The sequence below is a fragment of the Sminthopsis crassicaudata genome, chromosome 3, assembly GCF_048593235.1.
Source record: "Sminthopsis crassicaudata isolate SCR6 chromosome 3, ASM4859323v1, whole genome shotgun sequence".
NCBI classification, from domain to species: domain Eukaryota; kingdom Metazoa; phylum Chordata; class Mammalia; order Dasyuromorphia; family Dasyuridae; genus Sminthopsis; species Sminthopsis crassicaudata.
Window position 1 is genome coordinate 166,784,408 of NC_133619.1, and position 21,133 is coordinate 166,805,540.

The window sequence follows — 21,133 nt, forward strand, 5'->3', positions numbered from 1 at the left end:
AGTTTTTTATTAGGAAAAAAAAGTAATCATAATGTCAATATAATACTAGGAAAAAATGGTTGCATTAGGTTCATAAGCTCTTAGAATTCAAGGGGCCATTTTTGAGATCATTTAGTCACATCACTATTTTTTCAATGAATAAATCGAAAGATTTCCATTTGGCTGCAACTGAGGGAGTCTTGAGACCCCAATACATGTTTCAGTCTATGTAATTTTAAACATTATTTAATTTAATTTAAAACAGTATTATTTATTGCTTTCAAATTTAACCAAAAAAGTTAATCTTGGAAAAAACTTTAATTTTTCCCAAAAATATTTATTAGATATCTTCTTTGAGAGAGGGACAGAGTGCTAAAAAATGTAAGACACAGTCCCTGGTCTCTAGATTATGTCATAGAAATAATTGCAACTTTGGTTTTCAGTTTGACATAACAGTTTCTGTTTTTGTTTTCCCTCATTGACACTAATTCTGTACATTTCTTCAGAAGATTAAAGATTTAAATAAAATAGCATAATTTTTTAAATATGAATATCAAAACAAGCAGAATGTTTCTGTTTTGAACAAAAATATAGTAGGAAATGTACAAAATTATAAATTTCTATTTCAAAAATGAGAAAACACCCTCAAGTCTGGAGGGAAAAAGGTTTACCCCTTTCTTTATGAATTTGTAGTCTGAATCTAAATTACATCTTGGAATCATCTTAGATTCAATAAGAATTTACAATATTAAGTAGCTATTGTGTGCTCCTAGATTAGATTATGGGTACATAAAGGCAAAAACTAAGTAGTTATTGCCATCGGGGAATTTACATTCAGTCTAGGAGAACATAACAGATACACTAATACATAAAACAATCTATACAAAGTAAATGTAAGTAATTGCCAAAAGGAAAAAATAGAGATCAAAATTACATTTTAAATTTTTAAATTTTACATTTAAATAAAAAAAAAATTAAAATGTTGCAATGTTAATTCTTTGAGGCCAGAAATTATTTCATTTTTCCTCCAAGAATTTCCAGGCTAACCTTAATGTTTAACATATAATAAATGTGTATTTGTTGATTTTTTTTTTTAAAAGAAGTTTTATGAGAAGGTACTTGAACTGAGTCTTAAGAGTCTTAAGGAGAGCTAAACAAAAAAATAAGAAGGGAAAATTCATTACAGATATCATACAGATAGATAAGCTTAGCAAAAGCATCAAGATGAGAAATTGGAGTCAGTGGGCCACATTAGCTGAAGCAAAGTTCATGAAGGAGGCATAACATGCAACAAAAGCAATAAGTTGGAATTATTTAAATAAGGGCTGTAAGTGAAATGGAAAAGAAAAACATTTAGTAAGTATTTACTATATGTTAAGCACTATGATATCAAATGCAGCTACTTGCCTTTTCTCTTAACCATAAGAGGCCTCTTTGCATAGAGAATTTATATAGTCAGTCCTACCATTTAGGAATATCATTTTGGCAAAGCAAAATAAGAGATTGGAAAGGGAAAATATTCCAATGCCAACTAGAAGTGATGAAGGTATAGCTATGTAAATGTTTAATTACCCGTCTACTTGACCATCTCCTACAAATTTGAAGACAACTATTCAATTTCCTCCAAGACTTCTTGTTTTGAGGCTAAACATTTCCACATGGTTACTTTATCCATTCTTCATATTATGTGAACTCAAGTACTTTTATCATAATGGTTGTTCTCCTTTGGACTTCCAAACTTATTGCTGTCTTCCTAAAATATAATGTCCACATTTTGGAACTCATAGCTTTGTAAATGGTTGTCTATTTTATGGAATATAGTCATTTTAACAAGATTTGATGTGGATCAAATTTACATTAAAAAAAGTTTCCCTGAAAACTTTTGATAACAAAACAATGGAAACTAAATGCTATACCTAGTAAAAAAAAAAAAAAAAAAAAAAAAAAAAAAAAAAAAAAAAAAAAAAGATTCTTTAAAATGGGGCCAATGAGGTGGCACAGTAGACAGAATACAGACCCTGTAGTCAGGAGGACCTAATTTCAAATCTGTATTCAGACATTTGACACTTACTAGATGTGTGATTTACTTAATCCTTATTTCCTTGCTCCCCAAATAGAGTAAACTTGAATAAATAATAATTTACTCAATCTTATCCTTTGGGAAAATGATTCTACTATTTTCCATGGTTATATCCTTATCATCTAGAATAAGGTATTGCAAAGAATGGATGCTTAAGAATAATCTGCAAGTAATATTCTAAGTGTTTGAAACTATGCCTCAAATTTTTTTCATCAAAATTTGTTCATTACTTTACTATAGATATTGTTTTCACTCTAGAAATAGCTTGAATAGCTAGCATTTATTTCACTATACATATAGCAATCTGTATGTTTCCTTGTTAATTAGACTTCTTTAACAAAGTAATCATTTGAGAGGCCTGAATAAATATTCAATACATATAATTTTTGTGGAAAAATGAAATAGATTTGCAATGAAATACAAAATCCTGTGTGTATGTAAGTACACACACACACACACACACACACACACACAGATATGTGTGTGTCTGCATATCTGTATATGTATACCTTTAAGAAACTTCTAGGAGAGGGATACAGAGGAAATTTTAGGCTAAGTAAAAATAAAAGAGATCAATAATAATTTGTTTGTAAATGCATTTCTACAGTCATATATCTGAATACACTAGGATCTTAATTTGCCTAAGCAATTATTAAAGAATGAGTTGTTTACATTAATTATTGATTAGTCATGAACAATTATTATATCAACAGGGCTTAGCCTTAGCCAAGACATGAAAAACCCGAAAGACTTTGAATATGATGGGCAATGGACTATATGTGTCAGTTGTCTGAAGACTTGCCCGACAAAGTTCAGAGATTCTCACCACCAGGTGATGAATTATTCTGGAATTAGCTACACAGACCAGTGATTAAGTTGAAAGCCAGTGGAGGAAATGACCACACTGATTAAATCACATCCCTTTTGAAGATAGGATAATACCACCTTGCATCTGGCAAGTAATTTTGAAATTATTTTCAAATATGTTGTTTTATTTGATATGCAGGAAAATCTTATAAATCAAATATAGTAGGCATTATTAGTCCCATGATTCACAGGAGGAACCAAAGTTTTTAAAAGCCAATATAATGGACATTCTAGTCTAGAAAACCAAGAAATCAGAATTCTAGTTTCTGCTGTTAATTATTATAGCTGTATGACTATACAGAAAATTATATTTTCTCATTGGTACCTCATTTTATTCATTGAAAGATAGCTCTAAAACTATAATTCTGTAATTCAGAAAATTAAGGAATTTGCCAAAAGCTTTTGGTGGAGTTTGAAAGATGTTAGCACTTCTGCAAAATGTAGGTGGGAAGTGAGTACATTCTAAGAATGAGAGAGAGCTTATGCAAAGGCATGTATACAGTTTTGGTGGAATAGCTCACAATTAACTCCAACATTTTAAAACATATCTTCCTATATGCATGGTACTCCTCTCTGTCTTCTCAAATAGAAGCTATTTAACATAAACTGATCTTTTTTCAATGGGATAAAACCATCACCATGAATTTAAGTTGTATAGTAGTATAGGAGAGAGATGGCATCATATGTTCTGAGTTCAAATTCTAACTCTTCCATCTAATTCCTGGACTCTTTCATAGATATTTATCTTTGTAAAGAGATCCATCTGTGTGTGTGTGTGTGTGTGTGTGTGTGTGTGTCTGTACAGAGAGAAATTTACAGAGATAAATAGACTATCTGAAGACTAGTGACTAGATAAAACAGGGTGATTCACGTATATACACGTGTGTATGAGTATCTGTGTGTATACATATCTCTGATTTCAGAAGATAATGATCCAATAAAACAAAAATATCAAGTTATCTTTTTCAAAGTAAATAAAGGACAATTAGGCATCACAGTGAATAGAATTCTGGGCCTAGATTCAGGAACACTTGAGCACATATCCAGCTTCAGATTCTTATTAGCTGTGCAACCCTCTTGGTACTTAACCATGTTTGCCTCAGTTTCCTCAACCATAAAATAAACTAGAGTTGGAAATGGCAAGGTGCTCCAATATTTTGCCAAGAAAAGCACTAAGTGAGTTACAGAATTAGACACAAATTGAACAACAACAAGTGAATGTGCAGGCAATAGAAATATGTTAATGTGACATCATTGGATTAAACAATTTTAAAATTTCCTTTTAATTCTACGTATATATTTTTTATGATTCTCTGATCTTTTCCAATACAAATTTATTTATTGCATATCCATGAACATGTTAAGCTTTGAGGATACAAAGTTAAAACTAAAAGCAGTCCTTGACGTTAAATAACTTATATTTTTCTAGATGTGTAGAACATACATGAACATAATTTAAGGAAAAAGGAGAAAGAACTAATAATTATGATGATGAGCAAAGTCTTCCCATTTTAGATAGCTTATATATTGAGCCCTGAAAGATGTTAGCACTTCTGCAAAATGTAGGTGGGAAGTGAGTACATTCTAGGAATGAGAGAGAGAGCTTATGCAAAGGCATGTATACAGAAGGTAAAATCTTGAAGATGTAGATTATTTGGCTGAAATTCTGAACATGGGAATATAAACATGCAAACTGGTTGCGTAAGCAATAGACAGATTGTTTGGGGTAGGGAGTGACGGCATGTTCTTAAATATACCTTAGAAAAGTGATTGTATTAAATATGTGGAAGATAAATATAGGAAAAGGGGGAAAAAAATGAAGCAAGGAGTCTAATTAGGCATCTGTGTAATTTTCCAAGTGAGAAATGATGAGGTTCTGAGTAAAAGTGGTAGCTATATGAATGGATAGAAGATGGCAACTGATAATGACATAGCGAAGATAGATTTCATAAGAATTGATGATTGAATATTATAGAAGGAATTATGAGTCAAAAATGACTGAAGTTATAAAAGTGGATGTTGATGTCTTAAAAAAATCAAAAAATTTTGGAAAGAAAATAATACATTCTATTTTGGGTTTGTTAAGTTTGAGATACCTAATGATAAAAATCTCTAAAGATACCCCAGTTCAGGATGTACAAAAAGCAAGTCATATAGGATATGGCTCTTAGGAAGCCTATTAGGATTGAATATATACATCTGAATGTAATCTAAAGATTAATGAACCCTTGAAAGATATTAAGATTACTAAGAGAGCATGCAGAAATAAAAGAAAAGAGTCCAGGAACCACCTTTGAAGGTAAGCCTTATTACTTAATAGGACATTATAAAAATGAGAAGGGAGCAATCAGATAAAAACAGAGATCTCTAGAAAAGAATAATCATGAAAATGGTATGGAGGGAGTAGACAAAAGTATCACTTGTTTAAAGATATCAGGAAAAATGAAGACACAGAAAATGCCTTTGTGTTTAGTAATTAAATTACCTGTGGATAATACCTATGCTCACATGGACCAAGTTTGGTCTTAAGGATAACTGAAAAATATTAGTATCTCTTTTTCTCATGCCATCCCTTTTCAGTGTTTCTTCTAGGAATTCTCCAAATTCATTAGCTCAAGCCAATATTTCTGCAGACATTGGCAAAAGATTCTCCATATCCTATATAAGTCATGAAAGTAACAATGATTTCTAGAAGTAAAGAATATTATTTATTTTAACAAAGAACATCCAAAGACTAAAAATAATAATCACATAGTGTTTAAAGGATTTCAGAGTGCTTTACAAATATTAAGTTTAGAAAACCTCACTTAAAAGAACTCTAAATAAACAATGTGTAAAATAGAATTATGATGAAATAGTCAAGTATTGTCTCTTTACTAAGAATCTTTTTTATTAACTGCATTGAAATGAAAATAATTTTAATTATTTCTTTTGAGTCAAAATTACCACGTGGCAGATTAACATCGATACAGGATCTGTCTCCCTAATGAATATCATCTTCCTTTATAATTTTTGTTCATTATGGTCAGACACAAAGTCATAGTCCTGATAATTCTTTTCAGGAAAGCTTTTTAATGATTGCCAGGGTTATCTTTCCTTAGATGAGTTGCCAGATTTAGAACAGGAAATAAGAGGATCTTATGACCTTTAAATAGATTGTCTTGTTTCCTGTGCTCAATTGCCCATTTCCCTTAGTTATGGCAGGTGTGAAAGCAGAAAATGGCACAATTTTCAACTTCTGCTGTAGTTTTTCTTGGTAGATCACCTTCAATAGCCCTTGGATATAACACTTTGTAGGCTTTAGATTCACAGGCTCAGAACTTCCACCTTAGATAAACCTCATGAGACATTTCTCTTCCACTTCTTTCTTAATTTTCTATATTTCTCCAACTTCCTTTTTTGTCACCCCTTTTCTGTATGTCTTTAAATAATTATTTTTGTTTTTATTTTGTGTTGTGAAAGTTTTTTTTATTTTAAAATCCATTTAAAAAATTTTAAACACTGGCCTACTATTTAATATTAATAACTTTATAGCTTTTAGTAGAGAAGAAAATTAAAAACACCAAATAAATGTAAAGTCTTCTGCCTTGGGAAAAAACATTCTTTTAAATTTTCCTGTATTTTGAAAAGTAAAATTGATATCTGGTTCTACTGAAGAGTATTAAATGCCAAAGTAATATTGGGTGGAAGGTCAGCCTTGGAGCTGGAAAAAACCCAGTTCAAGGCCTGACTGACACTTTTAAACAGTTGGTATGCTGGGAAGTCTAGAATTTAAATTACAGGTAAGTTTACAGATCAGAATTTTTTTTTAAATGAAATTAATCTGATTTCCTTTTTTTACCCTTAAAGGCAGGACAAATATTTGCAGAATTTCAGATATGGATTTTTACTGGTAGTAGTTGTTCAACTATAATTTGTGACTATTTGAATATTGAGTTGCTTTGGGATATAAAGGGTCAATATTAGAATTCATTTGAGAAGATTTTTAGATGTCTTTAATTTTGTGACTAATTAATTGAAAAGTTGTACATTTTGAAATAAATTGAAATCTGTCATCTTCATCTTTTATTTATTTTTTAAATAATTAATAGCATCAATCTGATAAGCAAAAACTCTAATGGATGCTTTCCACAGAAATTGTAGTTAACCATTAGCATTTTATGAAAAATATGTGAAGTGCATGCCCTAAAGATCTTTGTTGGCATTGACCCTTAGGGTTATCATATTTCAAGCAAATTATCCTCTCCTTATTGAAAGCAATTAAAAAAATGAATGTAACATAAAGATAGGCTGAGACCATAACTACACATATGTATAATAATGAAAGCACTAAGGGGTGAATCCTAATGGAATAAGTCTTCATTATGTAAGAAATGATGGAATGAAAGGCAGATGGAAGCTTACTTTGAATTATACAGATAGATGGGAGTTATTATATTATTTAAGTGGATAGAACCAAAGTATAATGTTTAATTAATCAATAGTGATCATGTTAATTGTAAATGACTCATTAATAAATTTTAAGCATATTAATTTTATATCATAAAACATACTTCTTTCCTTTTTCAGAACTGTAATTTTATATTTTACTTCTTCATTACATTGAGCTACTCTCTGATGCAGGTATTCAGCTTAAAAAAAAAAACAAAAAAACTATTAGCCAAAAAAGTCCACTAAAAGTCCAATTTCAGTCCCATATCAAAGCCTAAGATTTCAAAGGTTATCAATGGAATTATTACCTCACTTAAAGACTTTAATTGAAAGGGCTGGTCAGCCACAGATTGTAGGACCCAGCCTTGGGAATAAGCCTGATCAATGGATGATAAAAATGAGAAGGAAAAAAATAAAAAGAGTGAGCCTTAGAGGAGAATAATTATGAAAACCCAGGGAAAAGATAGTAGGGAATAGACAAAAGTACATATATATATATATATATATATATATATATATATATATATATATATATATATATATATATATATATATATATATATATATATATATATATATAGATATAGAGAAGGATAAAGTATCTTAGAACCAAAGGCCAATTTAACTAAGCATAGAGAGGCTTATCATCAGAAGATTGACTGATAAATAATGAGACTTTGCAAAATAAGTCATGGAGTTGTAACAACTCTTACAATACAATTAGATGATGTCAAGTTGTTTCAGTTGTGTACAACTCTTTGTGATCCTATTTGAAATTTCTTGGCAAAGATACTAGAGTGATCTGTCATCATATATTTCTTCAACTCTTACAGAAGAAGAGTTCCCTGTATTTACAGATGATGGAAGTGAGGGAAACCGTTAAGTGACTCGTTAAGAGTTACAAAGCTAGTAAATATCTAAGGTCATATTTGAATTCAGGAAAATGAGTCTTCCCAATCTCAGACCCAGAATTCCATCTATCATTGCTGTTACATAAACAGAATTCCCAGTGGGAGAAAAAATATCACAGCTCTTTTGAAATTAGTTGACATAATAGACAGTGTGTGGGATAGCTGAGTTCAAATCCTACCTTAGATATTTATTAGCTCCATGATCATGGGAAGCTCATTTATATATATATATATTTATATATATATATATATATACATATACATATATATATTTATATATATATATATAAATATATATATATACACATATATATATATACATATATATATAATACTTGGTTTATTAATTTCTATAAATACTTATTATCAGGTAACATTTTCCTTCTATCCCTTTACCCGATTCATAGGATATGAAAGTACTTAGGATACTTCCTTTAAAAAAGAGCTTAGAAAAGAGAGAAGAGATTAGGGACCTCCAGGATTGCTCATTTTGTACATAAATAGCATACTAGTGTATTATGGGACTAGAAAACATAAGCACACATTGGTGCAAACTTGCACAGGGATGAGAAGAGGACAGGAGAATTCAAAGGCTCATTAATTTGGAGAAGAGAAATCTAAGGTTATCTGATACAATCTGCTTATTTTACAATGAAGGAAACCAAAACACAGAGAAGTTAAAAATATTTTATTGTCATACAGTAAATAGCAGAAGTACAATTTGAATCTTAGATCTTCTTAATCCAAATCCCATGCCTTTTGCATTGTGTCATATTTTGTCACATGTTCTCCTGCTCTGTTATGGAATGGGTAGATATGAGAAGTGATTAATTATATTTGAATTTCCAATAAGATATTTGGAGTTTTCAAAGAGGAGGAAATCTATGGACTGTAAGTGAAGAGGTGGATTCAGAAGATTGCCTTAGTGAAGGGAGAATAGATTAGTGAAATTAATTTTTGTTATAATTCTAGGAGTATGAATAGGAAAGTGAAACCCACAGTGCTCACTTTAGTCTTTTCTTGTATCAATTCTGTGGTATTCTGAGTGTCTTATTAATCTGAATAAATTGCTAGTTTAGTTTTCCATATCCATATCTATCCACAAACCATGCATAGTATACATCAGAAAATGATGAAAGCTAGTCTGGTACTGCTTTGTTGAATTTCACCAGCTTAAATTTCAATTTTTCATCCTTAGAGAAAGTTGCTTGGAGACACTTAGCACTGTAGCATTAGACCAGAATCAGAATTAAGAATTAAGGTTTGAGATTGTATTCTCCTCTATAAGTTTTTCCAAGTCTCCTTTATCAGTTTTTTTTAAATGTGGTTTTAATTACTCAGGCATTATTTTGATTTATGAATAAAATTATCTTTTAAATATAATAATATAAGAAATATAATTTACAGCTGTACTCATGAAGTAGGAAATTCTCATTTTTTAATCCACCACATGCTAAAAAAAAATCAAGGAATCATAACAATTTAATGCTGAAGGGAACCATAGAAATCACATCATCCAATTATATATAGATGAAAATTCTGAAAAACATTTTTTTTGTTATTGTTGTTATAATTGAAAATGATACTAAGCTTGTATTGACTAGGATAAGTTCTTGGCCTTTTTTCCAGTGGTGGTAATGATTTTTCACTATTTCATCCATACTGTCATTTCTACCCTTTGCAATAATCTAAACTTTTCTTTCCCCAGACTCTGATTCAGGGACATGCCTTCCTTCAGTGATTGAAAGAATTTGGTCGCTAAAAAGTTTATTTAAATGTATGGTTTGCAAAAGCATCAAAAAACTCACAGAATTATTTTAAATAAATAAAAATCTAGTTGGGGGAGGATTTCCAAAAGAAATAGGTATGACTATATATGCTATAACTAGTTAAGCATCTAGACATTGGGGAAATGAAGCAGATAGTATCGCTTTACAGAAATATTGTTGCCAGTGGCCTAAAAATGTGACCAATCAATTATATACTTCACTTCAGACAAGCCAACAAAGTTAACCCAGATACTTTGATTTTTATTTCTTTTGTCAGGATATTTACTTAATTTCTTACTAAGAGCATTTGCTTTAAATTTCATTTCATTTATTTTAACTAATAATGTGCAATTTCATTTTTAAATGGATTTCAAATGCATGGGAAGTATGATTTCTTTTGACTGAGATCATAGATCTTGATTAATAAACTTACAGTGTGGTTAATTATGCATAGCCTGAATTCTTAATATTTGATATATGTTATCCTAGTAATTATCAACTTGTGTTCTAGGAGTTGTAGGTGGTTTTTGATGGTCCTTGGATATCCTAAATTTGGTATGAAATATACATTTTACAAAAAAATTTTAATCCATTTCTTTTTAAAATTTGAATCTATATTAAATAATTTAATTATTTATTCATTAAAGTAAATAATGGGATTACATATTTAAAGGAGGAAGGAACATCTTGATGACATTTAGTTTCAAATGATTTTGCAGATGAGAAGAAAGAAATCTAAAGTTATATAGGCAATAAGTATCACCAACTTTGACTTCAGAGCTATTTTCCTTCTTCTGAACCAAATTCCCTTCAAATCTTTTATTAAAGGGAGAGGAGGAAAAAAAGTGGAAACAAATAATTTTTTTGAAAAGATTGAAAACCATTTTGTATGCAGTAGCAATCATCTTTGGTTGGTTCTGAAAAAAAATTAAAACCCCTGTAATAATATTATAATAAAGTTTCAATTTTTTTGATTATAGAATGGATTTAATAAATAAATGGTAGATGGAAATCAAGACATTTAAAAATGCTTGTAAGCTATGCTTAAATGATTAATTGATTTTGTACCATTAAATAATATTAATAATGATCAAGATAAGTTCCAAGGAAGAAATGCATACTTGAACTTTTTAGAAACTTCATTTCCTTGGACCTGGATTTATGGAAAAAGAAAATGTGCAATTTCAGGACCTACTTAATTACTCGTTAATTTATCCCAAAACAAATATTTGTTTTTGTTGGACTTGTTGGCAAAGAGCTGTTTCCTCTGGGATTTTAGGGAACTATGACTTCCAGTGAGGGGAAAAAATATGTCAGATTAGAAGATGTCAGATTAGAGTTCAAATCTCAGCTTCCCCACTTATTTTCTATTTTATCATAACCTGGTCATTCATATGCCTCTCTAGGTCCTTCTATAGGTCTAACTGTGCTTGGACTCAATGTCTTTGAGTTCTTTCCGCTCTAAATCATTTACATTACTATGTTTATATGCTAGTATTTTCCATTAAGTTCTTTAAGGGGAAAAAAGGTATTTTTTTAAAGTTTTAGAACACAAATATATGATTGATATGTTATGTATCAAAGTAGTTATTTTTAACTTCTTTATGAAATTAGAATTATCAAAGTTTAAGGTCACATAGAACCCAATGAATTATTTATTTCACTCACTTCCTTGAGTTTACCTATGAAGTTGAAACTGAGTTCCAAAGAAAATTAATTACAGCCCAAATATGTATAATCCATAGCCTTTTTTGCAATCATTGGTTCCAATCTTCTCTTTAAAGTTCTTTATCTGAGATTCTATTAAGAATTTAAATCCTTGTATCTTCTCTTCAGTGCCTTTGTGAATTATAACATATTCTAAAACCCAGTACAGTTTTCAGCTTTAATGACATATAACTCCACTTAGACTTTTGCTACATACTCTGTATCCAAAGGGTCTCAGTATAAAACAAAGAAAAAAGAGCTTAGATTTCTAAACAACCAGTAGATAAGTAATTGATTTGAATACAAGACATTTTAAAAATCATAATAAAAATCACAAGATGCCCAAATCAAAGGCTTGCTGCTATATTTAGTTGTTGTATTTACTCTCCCTCAGTTGTTATTGTTAAGTTATGTACATAACTCCTTTTACTGTTTTAGTATATCTATTATGTTTCCATGGCTATGTAGGACACATTTCTGCAGACACAGAGGACTAATCTAAGTGCTTTTCTCTTCCATCAACAATAATAAGTGAGGGCTTGACAATCATCTTCCTTGAACTGAACTACTGAAGGGCTATTACCTTTCTATTCACCTTGAAACTTTCTGCTTGGACTTTTACAAATTCCTTAATTCTGTTGACTACAATGATTTCTCAGAAAATCACAAGTAAAAGGGATGCCTCTTCATAAGCCTCCTTTCTCTTCATTCCTTAATCCACATAAGGACATATTGGATTGACTTAAATGGCCAGAATAACCTTGCATTTGTAAATACTCTTTAAACTTTTGAATTGGGCTAACCATGACACCATGACACTACAGTTCTCAAAAAAATAGTACTCATACCTGTTTAACTATGCCACTTCATTTTTTCAATCAAATATTTGTAAGACTAGAATAAATTTGAAACAATTGAAGTGAGAAAGTATTGGTTATATATCATGTTTTTAAATTTGTATTGACATAATTTGATAACTTTAATTTCCCAATATCTTTTTTTTCTTTTTGTTTATATACCAAAACTTATAGCAAAGAACAAAAATAAAGAGGGGAAAATTATGTTAGTTAAATCCAATATTATATTCAGTATTCTATTTTGCTTCTTTTCTTAGGACTAATTCGTCTATTTAGCTGCAATAATTTCTCAGTTTTTTTTTTTTTCACTTTTTTCTGTTTTCATTATACTTCAGTGCAACTGATCCTGTTTCATTATGGACTTGACTGATCCTTGAAATGCTTGCATTACCCACATCAAAGGAGGTTACAATATATCTAATAGATATTAACGTTTTCTTTTAAAGAAATACAACTTGATTCTAAAAGTAATATCTATTCTTGACAACAAAGTAGATTAATGAAACATGTATGGCACAAAATGCAGTATTCAACTTTCAAAGAACTAAGTGAAGGTGAGCAAACATCACAATTCAACTTTACCTGACCAAAGCCAGACATTCCAATTCAGCTTACTGTCAACAGAAACACAAGTGTGAAATCATATTAAAGTGATTACTTGTACCAAGTAATTTAAACTGAATCCTCTGAAGGGTTATATTCAGTGATAATTATTACACATTTGCTATGCTCAAGTATCTTACATGCAAACTTGGCTTTTCTTAGAATTCCATTGACATCACTGTCTTTTTAAAAAGATTTTCAATGAATTTCAGCTGCTTAGGGTTCAAGCCAAGACAGATTTTCATAGCATATTCCATCTAAATAGTATAGCCATTGCTTCCCCAAACCAGGTTGACATTAAAATTACCTTGGCATATGGGATTAAAATATGCTCCTTTTAGCTTTCTCTTCAGTTTCACATTTGCCGCTTAGGAAATGATAGCCCAAATAAGGTTCTGCAGTATATTAAGCTTAGCAGTATATATGTAGCTTCCATTCTTTATTACATGATGTGTTGAATAACAATTAATCACTGCTTTTTGATGAGAAACATAAATCTGATGCATCCATTGCATTTCCTCTATAGATCTGAACTAAGGGACATTTTAATTTTGCAAAAGGAATTCATGCCCAGGGTAATATGTACTCTGGCAGCAGAACATCCTTCCCATGTATGATATAGAATATTGACAACTAATTATCTTCCCTCCTGCTTCTCTTTCTGATTCATATATCCAGATGGTTATTGGGCAGGGATGGGAGTGCAAAGATTAGGGGGGAAAAGATCAGTTTATCTCTGCCTTTTTTCTTGGTAAGATCAAAGCTATAGGTGATTTTAAAGATATTAAATTTAAATTTTAAAATCAAGGAGTTTTTATCCTGCTTTCTTAGGGAAGCAGGTGATGGCCTAATAACTTAGGAAACTGAAGTTAGAAGAAATCTAAGTCACAATCATAGGTGGAAAAGACTGTACTAAAAGCATTAGCAACAAAACTTACCCAAGGTTCTGAAAGCTTTGTGAAAATTTGCCTTTGCTTTTTTGTCCAAAGACTTTGGATTATCCAAGCAAATTTTTTCCCCTTCAGTGCTGAAATCATTTCAAATGTTACTTCAGTGTCCTTATATTTTACTGGAAACTATACCTCCTTTACTGAACTCTTCATAAAAGTTTGCTGTGAATGTCCCTGAACTATTGTTATACAGATAGGCAGAGACAGACACATAGATAGATTGGTAAACAGGTACATAGATAGATAGATAGATAGATAGAAAGATAGAAAAATAGATAGATAGATAGATAGATAGATAGATAGATAGATAGATAGATAGATAATAGATTGTTACCTTATTAGGCTTAGAGATTTTGGCATGTTACTTTAAGAATTGCAGTAAATCATTTATGCTATCTTTTATAATTGACAAGGAAGGGCATCTATAGCCCTCTTTTTTGACAGTGATGCATATGTTTATCTCAACATTATTCATATAGCTTATGATGAATAGGGTAATACTGCCTAAGAAATAATGAAAATTAGGCATTTGAAAATAAATTTTGATGTATGTCTTTGAACAAAAGCCAAAATTTATATAGCCCTTCATATTTTTTCACAGATCTTTATAATCTTACACATTATTATACTCATTTGATGGGGGGGGTTATTATTATTATCACCAGTTTACAGCTGAGAAAAGTAAGGTAGAAAGAGGTTAAGTGAGTGCTCAGGCATGATCACCAGTATATATTTGGGTTTAAATTTGAACTCACATCTTCCTGACTTCAGGAATTGTTTTAATTATATGCCTATATATATTTAGTTATATGCCTATATAACTATACATTGCACACACCTAATTACTCAGGAAAATGGCCAGCACCACCTTGGGATCTAAAAATGCAAAATCATTCTTCTCAGAGTCCTAGACTGATGATGATGGTTTCCCAATCAATCAAACTTATACATCAAGTGTCCTACTTTAAATCGAAATTATTAATGTTTTTAATGCAAGTGTCATGAAATTTAGATCTTTATTTTCAGAATGAGGCCAGACTCAATCTGCTGTTTTCTGGGTCAGGTGCCATACATTTTCTGAAACCAAAAATAAAAAAGCCATTCTATTTTTCTAACAAGCAAATACCAACTAGGAATTTTTGTTAACTCTCAAGAAATCTCTCAGAAGAATTTTAAAGGAGAAAGTAGCCTGAAGTACATTATCACATTAATTCAGTTAATTTTGCCTACAGGATTGATGTCTAGATGACTAAAAGACCTCTGAACCTCCTTGCCAGAAACTGAATTTTAAATTAAATGTCTATATGTTAGGAGTCTAAATATCAATAAGAAGAAATCATGATAATGCTGACTACTCAACAGATTGAGCATTAGTGGCTAAAAGTTTCTCTAACTAGACTGCTAAGATTGCTACTATAGGCACAGAAACATATTTCATTCAATCACAAATGATGAAATAGACAAAAAATACATTATGTATCTGCCAATGGTTATAAAACCTCATTAAAAATTCTTTATATATTAAAAAATTCTTTATATATATATTTTTTCCCCTCTCCTATTGCAGTTTTTTATCTTTTAAATTCTAAGGCTGAGATTTATTTTTATTATTACAAGTTGGACCAAATTAAAATTTTCATTTTGCAAGCAACTCTACTTTTTAACTAGGGATAGAATCTCTTAGAGGACAAATTTTATAGTTCTCCTTTTTTTATTATCTGTATGGATCTTGAGTCATTGAAATAGTCCTTAGAAAATATGGGAAGTGCTCGTTTATCATTTAATAGGTTTCCTGGATTCAACTTCACTCTCAATTCAACTTTTAATAATTTTCTTATTGTGAAATTAATAATCATTAATAAAGAAATATATTGATCTTCAAAGGCTAAAAAAGAGAATAGTGGAAGGCATAATAAACTATTTTGTAGTTTATTTTTAAAGAAATATTATTGGGGAATTCTCCTATAACCCTCAGGCTAATTAAGCAAATCCAGCCTCTTAATTAGCTCTGGACTTGCAGAACCCACAGATATTGGGAGTACAACAAATTACAAGTAGAAGATAATTTCTAAGGTCACCAGAAAAGATCTGTTTCAATTGGAAATAGGAGGGAGGCAGTCAAGCACAAGCAGCTGAGCACAAACGCTAGTGCAGACAGCACAGAGCCCCAAAGGCAGTGCAGACTCTAAGGGTGGTGCAAACTTTGTGGGGCAATGCAGACTCTCTACATATCAGAGAATCTATATAAGTAGTGTCAGCTACTCTTCCCTGGCTGCAAGCCTGTAGATCAGCAGAGAAGTTAGAAAACATTGAACTCAAACACAAAGTTTAATAGTAAACCCTGAAACACCAGAATCTTACAGGATCTGGCCACACACACCCATCACTGGAAGTGAGTCAGCACTGATCTACCACAGCCACTCATAGAGTAAGCTGCTGCTTTTAGAAGAAGCTTGAAAAATCTCCCCTGTCCTGAAAGCATACCTTAACTTTTATATATATACATACACACACATATATATATGTATATGTATATGTATGTAAAAAAGTAAAGAGAACTCTGACATAGACAGCTTCTGTGGTGAAAGAGAAGAACAGATATCAAACTTTGAGGAGACTAAAGACAGATGAAACCCCAAAAGGTGATTTAACCTGGTCCCCATCACACAAGGCTCTCTTAGAAGAAATTAAAAAGGATCTTAAAAGAGAGTCAGAAGAAAAATGGGGAAAGGAAATGAAAACTTTTCAAGAGGGTTTGGAAAAGCCATATAACTCATTAAAAGATAGATTTGATAAAATGGAAAAGGAAAACAACTCCCAGAAAAATAGAATTTGTGAAACAGAAAAAGAAAATAACTCCTTAAAAAACCGAATTTGTGAAATGAAAAAAAATTCCATAGAACAAAACAACTCATTAAAAATTCAATTAGACAATTACAAAAAGAAATTAAAAAATAAATGAAGAAAATAATTCACTAAAATTCAGAATTGAACAGATGGAAATGAATGATTCAATGAGACAACAAGAATTAGTAAAGCAAAACCAAAAACAAAAAATGTAAAATACCTAATTGGGAAAACAACTGACCTGGAAAATAGATCTAGGAAACATAATCAAAGAATTATTGGACTTCCTGAAATCCTTGATGAAAAAAGAGCCTAGCCACTATTTTTCAGGAATCATCAAAGAGAACTGTGCAGATGTCATAGAATCAGAAGGTAAAATGACCATTGAAAGAATTCACCAAAAACCTCCTGAAAGAAACCCCAAAATTAAAACCCCAAGAAATATCATCAAAATTATGTGGTACTGGCTAAGAAATAGAAATATTGATCAGTGGAATAGGTTAAGTTCACAGAATAAAATAATGACTATAGTAATCTAGTATTTGACAAACCTAAAGGCCCACCTTTGGGGATAAGAATTTACTATTTGACAAAAACTTCTGGGGAAATTGGAAAGTAATATGGCAGAAAGTAGGCATTGACCCCACACTTAATACCATATACCTAACACCATATACTGAGATAAAGTCAAAATGGGTTCATGATCTAGGCATAAATGTAAACAAATTAGAAGAACATAGGATAGTTTACATATCAGAGTTGTGGGAGAGGAAGGAATTTGTGACCAAAGAAGAACTAGAAACCATGATTGATCACAAAATAGATAATTTTGATTATATTAAGTAAAAAAAGTTTTTGTACAAACAAAACTAAGCAGACAAGATTAGCAGGGAAACAATAAATTGGGAAAACAACTTTACATCCAAAGGATCTTATAAAGATCTCATTTCTAAAATATATTGAGAATTGACTTACATTTATAATAGTTTTAGCCATTCTCCAATTGATAAATGATCAAAGGATATGAACAGACAATTTTCAGATAAAGAAACTAAAACTATATGTAGTCACATGAAAAGGTGCTCCAAATCACTATTGATCAGAGAAATGCAAATTAAGACAACTCTGAGATACCACTACACACCTCTCAGATTGGCTAAGATGACAGGAAAATATAATGATAAATATTGGAGGGGATGTGGGAAAACTGGGACACTGATCCATTGTTGATGGAACTATGAATGGATCCACCATTCTGAAGAGCAGTTTGGAACTATGCTCATAAAGTTATCAAACTGTGCATACCCTTTGATCTACCAGTGTTTCTACTGAGCTTATATCCCAAAGAGATCTTAAAGGAGGGAAAGGAACTACATGTGCAAAAATATTTGTGGCAGCCATTTTTGTAGTAGCAAGAAACTGGAAACTGAGTGGATGTCCATCAAATGGAGAATGCCTTAATAAATTATAGTATATGAGTGCTATGGAATACTATTGTTTTGTAAGAAATGATCCAGCAGGATCAGAGAGGCTTGGAGAGGCCTACATGAACTGATGCTTAGTAAAATAAAGAGAGCCAAATAAACCCAGAAAGAGAACCATGGGAACAGAGTGTGGAATACAACATAGCATTCTCACTCTCTCTATTGTTATTTGCTTGCATTATGTTTTCTTTCTCAGTTTTTCTTTTCCTTCCTTCTTGATTTCTTGATTTGATTTTTCTTGTGCAGCAAGATAACTGTATAAATATGTAGATAGATAGATAGATAGATAGATAGATAGATAGATAGATAGATAAATAGATATATTTAACATGTATTTAAACATATTTAACATGTATTGGACTACTTGCCAGCTGGGGGGGGGATTTGAAAACAAAGGTTTTGCAAGGGTTATTTCTGAAAAATTACCCATGCATGTTTTGTAAATAAAATAATTAATTAAAAAGCAAATGTTATTGATTTTAGCAGTGAGGTAACAAAAGCAGCCTGTTTGCCTATGCCCCCTATTATCTTCTTTTTGTTTTTCTTTCAACTTTCATGGATAACTTTTTTTTTCTATAATTATGAACCATTATTTTTTCCTTCCCTCACTGACAAGGAAGGAAGGAAGGAAGGAAGGAAGGAAGGAAGGAAGGAAGGAAGGAAGGAAGGAAGGAAGGAAGGAAGGAAGGAAGGAAGGAAGGAAGGAAGGAAGGAAGGAAGGAAGGAAGGAAGGAAGGAAGGAAGACTGAACAAATCATGGCTTTATAGAAGCATAATCAAGCAAAAAACAAATCCCCTATTGGTTGTATCCAAAAACATGTTTCTTATTTTGCATATTAGTTCATTCTCATAAAGATAAGCAATAATGTTTATTAATTTTCAGAAATTATGGTTGAGATTTAATTGTTAAGAGTTCTTAAATTATCGAGGATTGTTAGTTTTTTACAAAATTTATATTGTTAAAATTTGTTCTTTTGATCTTCCTCACATCACTGCAGCAGCTTGTACTTATTTTTCTGCTCTCTCCCAAACTTCCTCAGTATTCTGTTTGTCTGTCTCTCTCTCTCTCCATATATATGCATATGTGTATATATATATATATATATATATATATATATATATAAAATATATTTCTCAATTGATCCAGAAAACAATTCTTTGACAACATAAACCTCTGTGCATTTTAAATTTGTTTTATTGATGCTTCTCTCTCTCTTTTTTTTTAATACATAACTACTTACAAACTCACCATTTTTGTCCCAATTTCTGTCCCAACATACAGTTTTAAGAATAAACAAATCACAACCTCAAACTAATATAATATAAACACCTTTTTTTTTTTAAAAAAAATAAAGGACACCATAGTCTTGTTTATCTTCTGGACATTATTTTTACTTGCTAAATAAATAACTGTATGTTAATAGTAGGTATTTAAAAATTGGTGTTCTACATTTTGCAAATTCTAATAAGTTTTAAAATGCTTTTTAAAAGTTTGACCTCTTTAAAAATGCATGTTGTTTAAAAAATAGGTGGATTCATAGAAAATCAGCTTTTAACTAGTTCTTATTTTAAGAAAATCTTTATTCCTGCTGGGAAGTGTCAAGATTGGCTTATAAAGAAAATATGTCAGAATTGTGCCAATGTCCAGATCTCAGAAAATGTGACTGAGGAAATAAAAGAAAGATGAATCATGAGGCTAGGGCTGACTACAAAGCGGTAGTATTAGGGAAGGACGTTTTTATTTTGAGTCAGAATAACCATGGAAGGAGAAGAACAAAGACTGACATTGCTATAAAAAGTGGGGGGAAAGGATTGGATCCAGGAAAATAAAGCACTAATTATATGAGAAATATTAAAGTTATCAGCACTTGGTACACCAAAGAAAGTATACAAAGATACTTACTATGTCCAAAAAAAAAAAAAAAAAAAAAAAAAAAAAACCCTTCTGATTCAGCCCTCTTATTTTACAGATGAGGAAACTGAGTTCAAAGAATATAATTTGCCCAAAGATTCTGTGAACAAGTTAATGGCAGAAGCAGGACTAAAATCTAGCTCCACTGACTCATTTCAACCAGATGGTTTCAAACCTCCCAGAATTTCTGGTAGAGTCCAGATTTAAAGAACAGAATATACATATTTTAATACTGCTTCACAAAAATATATTTGTTAAATTTATTTCAGTTTTTTTTTATATTTTTCAATTTTGGTTTTAAAATTTTTATTTTGAATGCAAAACATTCAGTATAGACAAGCCTGTGGTTGTTTAGCCCAAAACTTCTAAAATTGTGGATCATGGCTACATATGGGATCATATAACTGAATATGGGGGTCAGGAAACATTTGGCATTAGTAAAAAGAAGCAAAAATTTAATTCTTTATGTTAAAAATAAGCAAGCCCATCCACTTATTTAATATGCAAATTTGGTTTCATTTTTAATAAATGGTAAGATTACATGTATGCCAAAATTGTTTTAAGATAAATTTCTTTATGATTTATTAACAATGAATGTTTAATTTGAATGTCCAATTTATTAACATACCCTGGTTGCATAAAAATTGCTTGGATGAAAAGGGGTGTGTAAAACATTTAAGAAGCCTTGGTTTAGCCTGTGAAAACAGGCAAAGGATAAAGCATGGGGTAAGAGGTG

General features: G+C 30.9%; 1 protein-coding gene across 9 annotated transcripts in view; it reads left to right on the forward strand.

The window, feature by feature from the left end:
- MYO16 (myosin XVI) overlaps positions 1-21,133 on the forward strand; it is an 899,069-nt gene that overhangs the window by 588,505 nt on the left and 289,431 nt on the right. The gene's annotated exons all lie outside the window — the stretch shown is intronic.